The sequence below is a fragment of the Alligator sinensis genome, unplaced genomic scaffold (genome assembly GCF_000455745.1).
Source record: "Alligator sinensis unplaced genomic scaffold, ASM45574v1 scaffold755_2, whole genome shotgun sequence".
Classification (NCBI taxonomy): domain Eukaryota; kingdom Metazoa; phylum Chordata; order Crocodylia; family Alligatoridae; genus Alligator; species Alligator sinensis.
In genome coordinates, this window is record NW_005841883.1 from 2,308,635 (window position 1) to 2,319,158 (window position 10,524).

The window sequence follows — 10,524 nt, forward strand, 5'->3', positions numbered from 1 at the left end:
AGGATGCCCTCTATGTCTCTGTGTCGATTATTGGGCCCAAACCAGATTACTATTTGTAACCAGTCCCCTCTGCTTCATTCCAAAGCTGCTTGACTGTCCCAGAACTGCTCACATTTTCACTAAGTTTGACCTCTGGGGAGCCTACAACTTGGTGCAGAGCTGGGAATGAATGGAAAGCAGTATTCTGGACTTCGTACCAGCACTTCAAATGTTGAGTTACTCCGTTTGGGCTCACCAGTACCCCCGCTACATTCCAGCACTTTATTAATGATGTGCTACAGGACCTCCTAGATTAATCTGTAATTGCCTACCAGGCTGATATCCTAATTTTCTCAGAGTATCCTGTCCAGCACTCAGCACATGTTTAGACGGCACTGGAAAGCTTGTGCTAAAAGTCTGTATGTGAAACTCCAAAAATCTGTTTGACCAAACCAGTATTGAATTTCTGAGCTTTATTTTATCTCCCAAAGGCATAAGAGTGGATCTCCAGAACGTACAGGAAAATGTGAAAGAACTTCAGAGATTCCTGGGATTTGCCAATTTCTCCTGGCAATTTATCATTAACTGCTCAAGTGGGAGCCCCTCACCATACTGTTGCATGAGAATGTTCAGTTTTACTGATTTACAAAAGCCCAGTGAGCTTCTGAGTACCTGGAAAAGGCTTTTATCTCTGTCCCTGTGTTAGGTTATCTGGAACCCACCTTTCCATTTATTATGAAAACAGATGTATCCAGCATCACATTAGGTGAGGTGGTCTCACAATGACAGGGCCTGGCACAAGCTTTGTATCCCTGCACCTTATTTTCCTGCAAAATTACCTGGCAGAACAGAATTAAGAGATCCTGGACCACAAACCAGAACAGAATTAAGAGATCCTGGCCATCAGAGAGGCTTTTTGGCAATGACGGCATTATCTCAAAAAAGCATGACACAGGGTACAGGTTCCCAGTGGTCACAGAAATCTGTTATATTTTTGCAAGGCTGTCATAGATTTCATAGACATTAGGGCTGGAAGGGACCTCTGAAGATCATCGAGTCCAGCCCCCTGCCCCAGGGGCAGGAAGCCAGCTGGGGTCATAGGATCCCAGCAAGAAAAACATCCAGGTTTCTCTTGAAGGCATTTAAAGTAGGTGCTTGAACCACCTCTGGCGGCAGGCCATTCCAGACCTTGGGGGCTCGGACAGTAAAGAAGTTCTTCCTTATGTCAAGCCTGAAATGGTCTTGCAGGAGTTTATAACCATTCGACCTTGTCATCCCTTGGGGCGCTCTGGTGAACAAATGTTCCCCCAGGTCTTGGTGAACACGCCTTATAAACTTATAGGTGGCCATCAGATTGCCCCTGAGCCTGCGCTTTTCCAGGCTGAAGAGTCCCATAGCTCTCAGCCTCTCATCATAAGGTCTGTTTTCCTGACCTCTGATCATGCATGTGGCTCTCCTCTGGACTGTCTCATGCTTCTCCACATCCTTTTTGAATTGTGGAGCCCAAAACTGGATGCAGTACTCCAGCTGTGGCTTCACCAAGGCTGAGTACAACGGGAGAATGACGTCCTGGTATTTGCTTGAGAAGCATCTATGGATGCAAGCCAGGGTTTTGCTCGCTTTACTAGCTGCAGCATCACATTGAAGGCTTATCTTGTGGTCAATCCTGACCCCCAAGTCCCTCTTGTCCATAGTGCTAGTCAGCGTAGCACTGCCAAGCCTATAGACATGCTGCAGGTTTTTCTTCCCAAGGTGGAGAACCTTGCATTTTTCGGTGTTAAACACCATCAGGTTCTCATCTGCCCATTTCCTGAGCCTGTCAAGGTCAGCCTGGATTACCACCCTGTCCTCAGGTGTGGTTTCTTTACCCCAAAGTTTGGTATCATCGGTGAACTTGGCCAGTCCACTTCTGACTCCAATGTCCACATCATTAATGAAGAGGTTGAACAAAATAGGTCCAAGGACAGAGGCTTGAGGGACCCCACTGATCACAGGGCACCATGACAATTGACTTCCATCAACCACCACCCTCTGGGTCCGACCAAGGCCCTCAAGCAGACCCTCTGGGTCTGGCTAAGGACTTCAAGCAGAGGCAACTTCTCTGGGCACTTTTCTTCTCTATTTCAACTTTCAAATAAGATACTAGCCTGGGCCTAGGAATGGAAAAGTGAATGCACTCTTCCAAAAGGCCGAGTTTGACACTGACTCATTGCAGGTACCACCAGAACCTAGCCCTGTTTTTAAACTGCACAATATCATTGGATTTTAAACTGCACAATATCATCAACTGTGCAATACCATGTTGCTGGCTAATCTGCTGTCCCTGCTCCTTGTTGCTATCCAGGAGCAAATCTCTGCCAAAGAGCAGGCTGCTCACATGGCAACTGCATTCAGTCAAGGATGGGGTCATATTTACCCAGAGTAAGATCTGCATGTCTGGGTCAAGCTAGACTTACCATCATATGCTCAAGCCATGACTCCCTGTTAGCAGGCCACCCTGGAACTAAAAAGACTGATCACAGGCTACTTTTGGTGGCCATACCTGCACAGGACAGTACAAGCCTTTGTTTGTTTTTCTGAAGTCTGTGCCTGCACTAAGATGCACGCAAAATCCCTGCGGACTCCTTCAGCACCTTCCCACTTCACCTCAACCATGGTCTACCATCTCATTAGATTTCATTGTATCCCAATCAAACCGTTGCCCTATGTTCCTGCCAAAAAAACCAACTGACTAAAATGGCCCGCTTTGTTCCACATGCAGGCCTTCCATCAGCCAAGGACATTGCCTGATTGAGGTGACCACATAGTTCACCTTCATGGCCTTCCAGACTACATAACATCATACTATATATCTTAGTTTGTCTCCCAGTTTTGTCACAAGAACCTATGCTTGTTAGAGACAGACATCCATTTCTCATCTGCATATAACCCCCAGACAAATGGCCAGACTGAGTGAACCAACCAGATTTTAGAGCAGTACCTCTGGTACTGCTCCAGTTTCCAGAAAGACAATGGGGTCTCTCTACTAGTGCTTGTGGAGTTTGCATATGATAACTCTACATATGCCGCAACTGGAAAAAGCCCATTTTCACCAGTTACAGGTTTCACCCCCAGTTGCATCTGATCCTGCCCATTAGTTCTAATAACCCTATGGCCACAAATTGAATACATCATGTGCATGAGATTCAGGAAGAATTAAAATGCCATCTGGAGAAGGCAAAATGGTCTTACAAGCATCAGGTAGACCAGCCTTGTCAACAGGGATCTGCCTATGTGGTAGGATAGAAAGTATGGTTGTGCTCTGAACACCTTCACAGAGACTGATCTTCATAGAAGTTAGGTCACTGATACATTGGTCCTTTCTACATCATTCAATAAATTATGCTGGTAGCCTTTGAGCTGCAACTCCCATAAATGCTAACAATCCACCCAGTATTCTATATGCCACTAGTCAAACCATACACAAAAAATTCGTTCCCACACTGGACCCAGCCTCCCCACCTCCCATAATTAGGGGCCTGCCAAATTCATAGTGGTTGCCCACTGATTTTACAGTCGGAGTGCAGTGCTGGAGTCATTTTTGCAGGCTGAGCACAGTGGGCCCTCCCACACCTCTGATTGGCCATGGGGCCCTGGAAGTCCTGCCCCTCCCTGCAGCTTGCCAGATGGCCCCAAACTGGGGTTTCCTAATGTTTCAAAATTAATGGCTTCCATGGGCATAATCTCCTAATTAACCTCATGGAAGCCATAAATTGACGTGTTATTAAGCAATCTAGGATGATGCTGATGGCTTCCGTAGGCTTGATCAGGCCTGTGGAAGCCATTTATCATGTTCTAGACAGCTTAATAACACTTCAATTAATGACTTCTATGGGCTTAATCAGGGGAGTAAGCCCATGGAAGCCATTAATTGACATTATTAAGCAGTCTAAGTACCTAATTAAGTTCTAAAATTAAATATATTATTAAAATAAAGCAATGGATACCATGAATTGTAATGAATAGCAAATATATACACTTTATTAACTAATCCCAACTACATACACTTTATTAATACCAACTATATACACTTTATTAAATGATACCATCTAAACACTTTATCAAACAGTAAACAGATATATGAAAATAAAGGTATACTATGCACAACATGAATTGTTACTAATGCCAACTATACACAGTTTATTAAAGGACATTATAAAAAGGAATATACTGAAATTTAATACTAACCTTAAAACAGGCAATTCATGCTATGTATTAAATACAAGCCTGCTGCACCCAGCCACAGTGACTGGAGACATTCTCTGTGGGGTGGACACTTGTCCATACATTGAGATGGTATACTCGGCAACACTGGCGACGCACGAGATTGGTCGCTCCCCCCACTGCTGATGCTGTCAGTGGTGTCTGGGCAGTCGCTGCTCAGTGCTCACCACCTTCCCACCTCACTGCTGACACTGCTGCAACCACCTGCGGGCAGTCCCCGCTCAGCCTGTCCTCACCACCGCTGTCACCGCAGCTGCCTGCAGGTGGTCCCTGCTTACCGCTGCCACCACACCACCGCCACCTGCGAGCAGTCACTGTGCCCCCCGAGCCTCAGGGGGCACGAGGCACTCATGCTCAACAACCACTAAGTTAGCTGGAATAGTGAGGCAGTGTCTTGCCAGGGTGTAAAGATGTGAAAACCAGTTACAGACAGTCCCAGAACATGTAAGCAGCACATTCATTGTCATGCTCTTTCTAGGATAGCTTTCAGTAGCTGAGGGTCAAAACTCACCAAAGATACCTGGCGGAGGTCCAAAATGTGAACAGCACTAAGGAAGGGGGCAGCCAGCTGTCTGAACTGTGGTGGCAGTGACAGGTTGTACCTGGAGTAATGGTTGAGCTTCACAGCTATTGCTTAGAATAGGTCCCTTCTGCACTAGTTTTCAGAAGGGCACCTTGACAGTTCTTGTGATGCCGTCTTTGACCCAGCTTATCAAATCCATCAAGTTGTGTGTGTGGTGGACGACAGCCTGCCAGCCTTCAAACCAGGTCAGGAGCTTCATGAACTGGGTGGCATTGTCAGCCACAAACATTACTTGATCTTGAATGTTGCCTCGCCCTAAGAGATCATGAAGTTTGAACATACAGTATATGCTGGGTGGGATTTCCAACTCCTCACTCACAAACAGCTGGTAGTGCTGCATGTGCTTGGCATAATAACAGACTGCATTGAACCAGGAATTCCATTGTGTGAGCACAGACTCTGGTAGCAGCAGTATGGTGCCATTTGAGTCCCCTGCTTTCACTGCTGAGGGACTCCCTGTACCTTACAACCTCCCTTCCTGGACCTTACAACCTGGACAGTGCTTTAAGGTTTTCTTGAAAGAAAACACTAGGCTATCCACCTCAAGGAACTGTGTGTGCCAGATGTCACTAGGACAGAATGTGTACATTGCAGGTGACATGAACAGCATTGGGCAGTATTCCTTGGAGCACATCAGAAAAAGCCTTGCACAAGTACATGGCACTGTCAGACAGGAATGCTGAGATCTTGTTAAAGTCTGCATCATAACTGACAATTACCTTCATGGTTGCTTGGGAGACTAAAAAAATTGACAGAGATGAGGTGGACTGGCTGAGGTTGAAACACAGGTAGGTCCTGGTTGGTCCAGCTCCCCAGCACAAATAAAATGTGCAGCACATAGTTATCCTGAGGGTTGGTGACTTCATCAGCCACAATGGAAAAGGAATAATATTCTGCCAAGGCAGCCTTTGTGGAGTGACCAAGCAAAACAATCACTTTGTTGAGCCCCAGCTCAAGTCTGGGATCATGCCCGGTATGCAAAGGCCAATAAAGATACCAGGGGTGAAAGTATAAAGAAGATTTATTGCTAGCAATAAAAGGTGCAAGCGGAATAATTTCACATAACAAGCACCCAGATCACTAATTCTAAGCATCTTTTATACAGGAGTTTTGAACCTTCATAAGCATCCTTGTTTGCTAATTGGTTATAAAGGAGTGACACAAGGAGTTCTTTACTGAGCATGTCTCTATACCTGTGTTTTAGCCATGTATCTCATTTACATACATGTATGTTTCATTAGCATACTTTTTCCCCACCTAGGGGCGTGATTTTTAGTATTTTAAATGAGCTCTTTGACCCAGTACTCTGATTCTGCTTTTGTTTTCAAGCCTCCTTTATCTAAGACTGTCTCCTCCTTATCATTGCAGATGGGCATTCGTCACATAACATGCACTTTTGCTTGGTCTTTGCATAGTGGTTTCTAGGTCACTCCTTACAACTTCAGGGAAATAGTCCTGGTGAAGCTGGTTGGCACTCAGAAAACTGCCAGCATTTGGTACATTTTGGTTCAGGTAGTCCTTGAGCTTTGAGTGATTGAGTTTCTCCAGCTGGGTGTTCGTCTCCATAAAAGCCTCCACAGGGGAGGCTTCCCCTTCCTTGCCAAGCTTCTTTCCATGGTCCTTTTAAACAGGGAGGACATGGTCACTTGCCTCTTGCTCTGACCTTCAGCTTCTGCAGCTGCCTTCCTCTTCATGTGTGCCTTGGACTTCAAGTGACAATCAATGCTAGTTTTCCTGGGCACATCCAGAGTTAGATTGCAAGGGACACAGAAGAGTTTGCCTCTGTTTGTGTGCAAGGTTCCTGTGGGGTACTGTTTTGCACAGTTCACCACTGAAATGTATTGGGCAATCTTGGAAGACTTTGTCATGTTCATATCTGGTCTCTCTCAGCGGGGATCTAGCATGCATGCTGCAGGAGCATGCTGTAGGTGCCAAAACCCTCCTGGCTTCCCTGGCTGCCCTCTGACTGACTGGCTACTGGATTGAGCCTACATCACGGACTTAGCCTCCAATTTGCTCCCTCTCCTTCCCACCCTTTTGTGGTTTTGCAGCTCTCTTCCTCCCTTCACCCCCCCCCACCAATTTTGTTGTTTTTTGTGGTCCTTGTGCTTTTTTGTGGAGATGGGCCAAATTCATGATTTCTGTGAAAACTGCAAATTCAGTAGATCGCTACTCATAATACTGCATGGTCAGGAGGAATATTTTGTCCAAGAGATTCTAGACTCAAAATGGAAGCAAGGTAAATTATATTACTTAGTAGCTTGCACACCAGACCTTTAAAAACTGTGTATGCAGCTGGGCTGCACACATGGATTTCTGACTTCCTGGTGCCCAGGGACCCTGGGATCAAGGAGCCTCTCCCTGATCCCATGGTCCCCATACATCAGGGATGTCCGAAAACCACTCATGCAGTTCAGCTGCGCATACATTTTTAAAGGTCTCAGCATGATTGGACCCAGGAGTCAGGGAGAGACTCCCCGATCCACGGTTCCTTGTGTAGCAGGATCTGTTAAAACTGTGTGTGTAGTCTAGATGGGCTACACACATGGTTTCTACTCATCACAACATATGGAACCCTAGGATCAGGCTGCAACAGCCTGATTCTGGATTCTCTGTGCTCTAGGACCTGTAAAAATGACATGTGCTGCCCAACAGGGTTTTGACAATCAGCTGATTGTTGACTGTGGCCAATTCCAGACCCCAGTTTGGTCCCTGGTCACAGCTGACAATTAACTGATTGTGGACATCTGACTTTCAACTTGCTGGAGCAGGGGGTGCCATGGATTATGATTCTGAGGTCCCATGGCACTGGCAAGTAAGGCATGATTGGGGTCTAATTCCTGATCCAAAAATCAAGCATCCAGTGGCAGGTTTAATGCTTTTATATGTACATCTGTCAGTGGCTTGGGTTTCATATTTGAGGGCTCCATGGTATAGGTAGGTGTAAGGATGGGTGGGGTTTGAAGGGTACTGGGCTAGGATTATGGCTGTGTCTATTAGGGCATAGTAAATTCTGTTCTAACCCCTGTTGAGTCAGTCAGCTTGAGTCAATCAAGCTCTATATTAAAGCAGTTGTACTTTTTGCCTCCACTACTCAGATTGGAAAGCTTTTCAAAAGCCTCACTGTTTTTAGTCCAAATTTATTCATGCCCAGTTTATTCCTATGATTTTTGTGTCAACATTTTTTATCTTAAATACATTTTTTCTCATATTCATGTTTACCCACTTGATGAATTTATAGATAGGAGGTGTATCCCTTCTATTTCTGTTTTTCTCTGCTAAAAAGCCATGTATTTTTAATCTCCTTGTATATGATAGATCATTTTATCCTACCTAATCCAATATGAATTCATCTTTCTTGAACATGGATGGCCAGAATTATGCACAGTATTATAGATGGTGTTTTACCAGTGACTTGCATTATTACAATAATACTTCCTTATTTCTATTAAATATACCTTGCCAGATATGTCCTAGGATCATCTTGGGCTTTTTCATTCCCATATCATATTGCTGGCTGCATGGGCAGATCTAGGATTTTGAAAAGGAGGGGTGCAGGTGGTGAGGTGCCTCATCACATATACCACAGCATATCATTTTCTCCAATAAAAAAACCTGAATCTTTACTATTAGGTTAGGGGCCGAGGGATATATTATTCAGTGTAAGACTAAAGCATAAACAAATATAATTTTATTGGAAAGTGCATTAATTTGTTATATCATATATAAAGCACAAAAATAGGGAAAAAATCAAAATATGTTTTGTTAGTCCTTTAGTCATTAGAATTAAATGAACACCTCTTTTTCAGTTAGCATCTTGACAGTGCATCCAGTGCTTCATTGAAAGTTCTTTCCACAGCTGAGTTAACGTATTACCTGAGTTAAGGTTTCCACACCTGAGTTGGCTAGAGTTAAAAACAGTGTTCAGAGCTCTGATATAAGAGCAATGTTACCAGGAGCAGCTAACAGACAACAGAATTTCAGAAGAAAGGATAGCTTGATGAGTGGAACAACATGACCATTAAAAAGGGAGAAAGGGTTGTTAACACCTGTGGAATGAAGAGTTTTAGGACTCAGGTAGATTACACTGAACCATGAAGTCAAGTGACTCCCTCACTGCTGCCTAAATAGAAATGCTACTGCCACTTCCAGGCAATTGGTTTTAAAGTTTGGGTGGAGCAGAATCAAAGGTGGACGCAGCTGCAGCCCATGGCTGGCTCCTATCAACCTGTGATCAGCCAGCATACCCTAATCTTTCACAATCTCACTGCAAAAAGTCTGTATTGTTCCATAAATGCATAACCTTGCATTATTGAAATTAATTCAATTTCTATTACTCTAGATCTCAGTCATCCAGTTTTTCCTGTGTGGTATTCAAAGTTTCCTCTGTATTGACACAACTTCCCAACTTTGTATAATCAGCAGGTTTCATCAGCACGCTCATTTTTTCTGAGAAGGCTATTAATGAAAATTAAGATTAATTCCACACAGTCATTGAAGAATGATCCATCTGCTATTGTATCTCCTTGAGCTGGTTTCTTGTCCATCTTAAAATTGCTGAGCTATTTCATATCTTCTCCAGTTAAAATGATCATTTCCCACATGTCACTGTTTCATGTGTTTTACTGAAGTCTAAGTAGTTGAGGTCCTATTTCTCTGATTACAGTAGGATCAAGCAACAGAAGGCAATTTTTAGCTCATAATTCTAAACCCATGTTTCCAATCAGCATTGCTTAGAAAGCTCTTTCTTTGCTTCTCTGTTAAAAATGCGCTGTTATTAGTGCTTCTTTTGGTATCTCCTGGCTTTGCGCTTCCTGATGAAGCATATGTTCATATACCATATTTTCTTACATACCACATGCCCCCAAATAAGACATGCACCTATTTTTTTGGAAAACAGAATGTAGAAAAAAAAGGCTTTTTCAGAGGCATGGCCTAGAACTGCCTTTTTAATGGAGAGGCAGTGCTACAAGACAGCTACCAGCTTCTTTCTGAGACAATAAACAGGAGAGATGAAGTCCAGTATTAACTCTTAACTAACACTTTCAAATTGGCAACAATTTTTGGCTGCTCATGTGGTGGCTTAGCCAAAAACTTGCCAGTTTGAGATGGGCTGTGAAAGGGTTAACATTGGACCCTACCCCTATTGCATACTACCTGAGAGAAAAACTGGCAGCCATCTTATAGCACAGCATCTTCATCCTTCTGATCCTCAATGCTTCTATTTCAGTGAAGAAAAATCATTTTCCTCGTATAAGACACATACCCCAATTCTGGAGAGCTGATTTTTGGGGGAAATGATTGTGCATGTGTGTGTGGGGCGGGGAGGTGGTGTGCAGGTAAACATGGCATTTCATCACTCATCAGCCACTCTGTTGGTCTCTCAGGGAAACTGCTTGGACTGCATTACCAGTACAGGTCAGTCGCATCATACGCGCATTTAACTTATGCAAATTCAACTATATGGGGGGGGGCTTGAGTTTGCATGTGGCGCTGCCGCTTACCTGGATGCCCATTATGGCGGTGATGGCCACTGCCTCCAAAACCTCCTGCTGTTGCCATGGAGCCGTGCCCAGAGCTGTGTGGCCAGCCGCCGGGTGGCATCGTGGTGGTGGCCAGGCGGCACGCAGCCATCCCCGCCACCACCCCACGCTGCACCGCTGCCCCTGGCCGGACAGCTCTCAACACGGGTCCGCGCG

At 44.6% G+C, this 10,524-nt stretch overlaps 1 protein-coding gene across 6 annotated transcripts in view; it reads left to right on the plus strand.

Annotated features, from left to right (window-relative positions):
• The window catches only part of C2CD6 (C2 calcium dependent domain containing 6), an 80,010-nt gene that overhangs the window by 12,031 nt on the left and 57,455 nt on the right, over positions 1-10,524 (plus strand). The gene's annotated exons all lie outside the window — the stretch shown is intronic.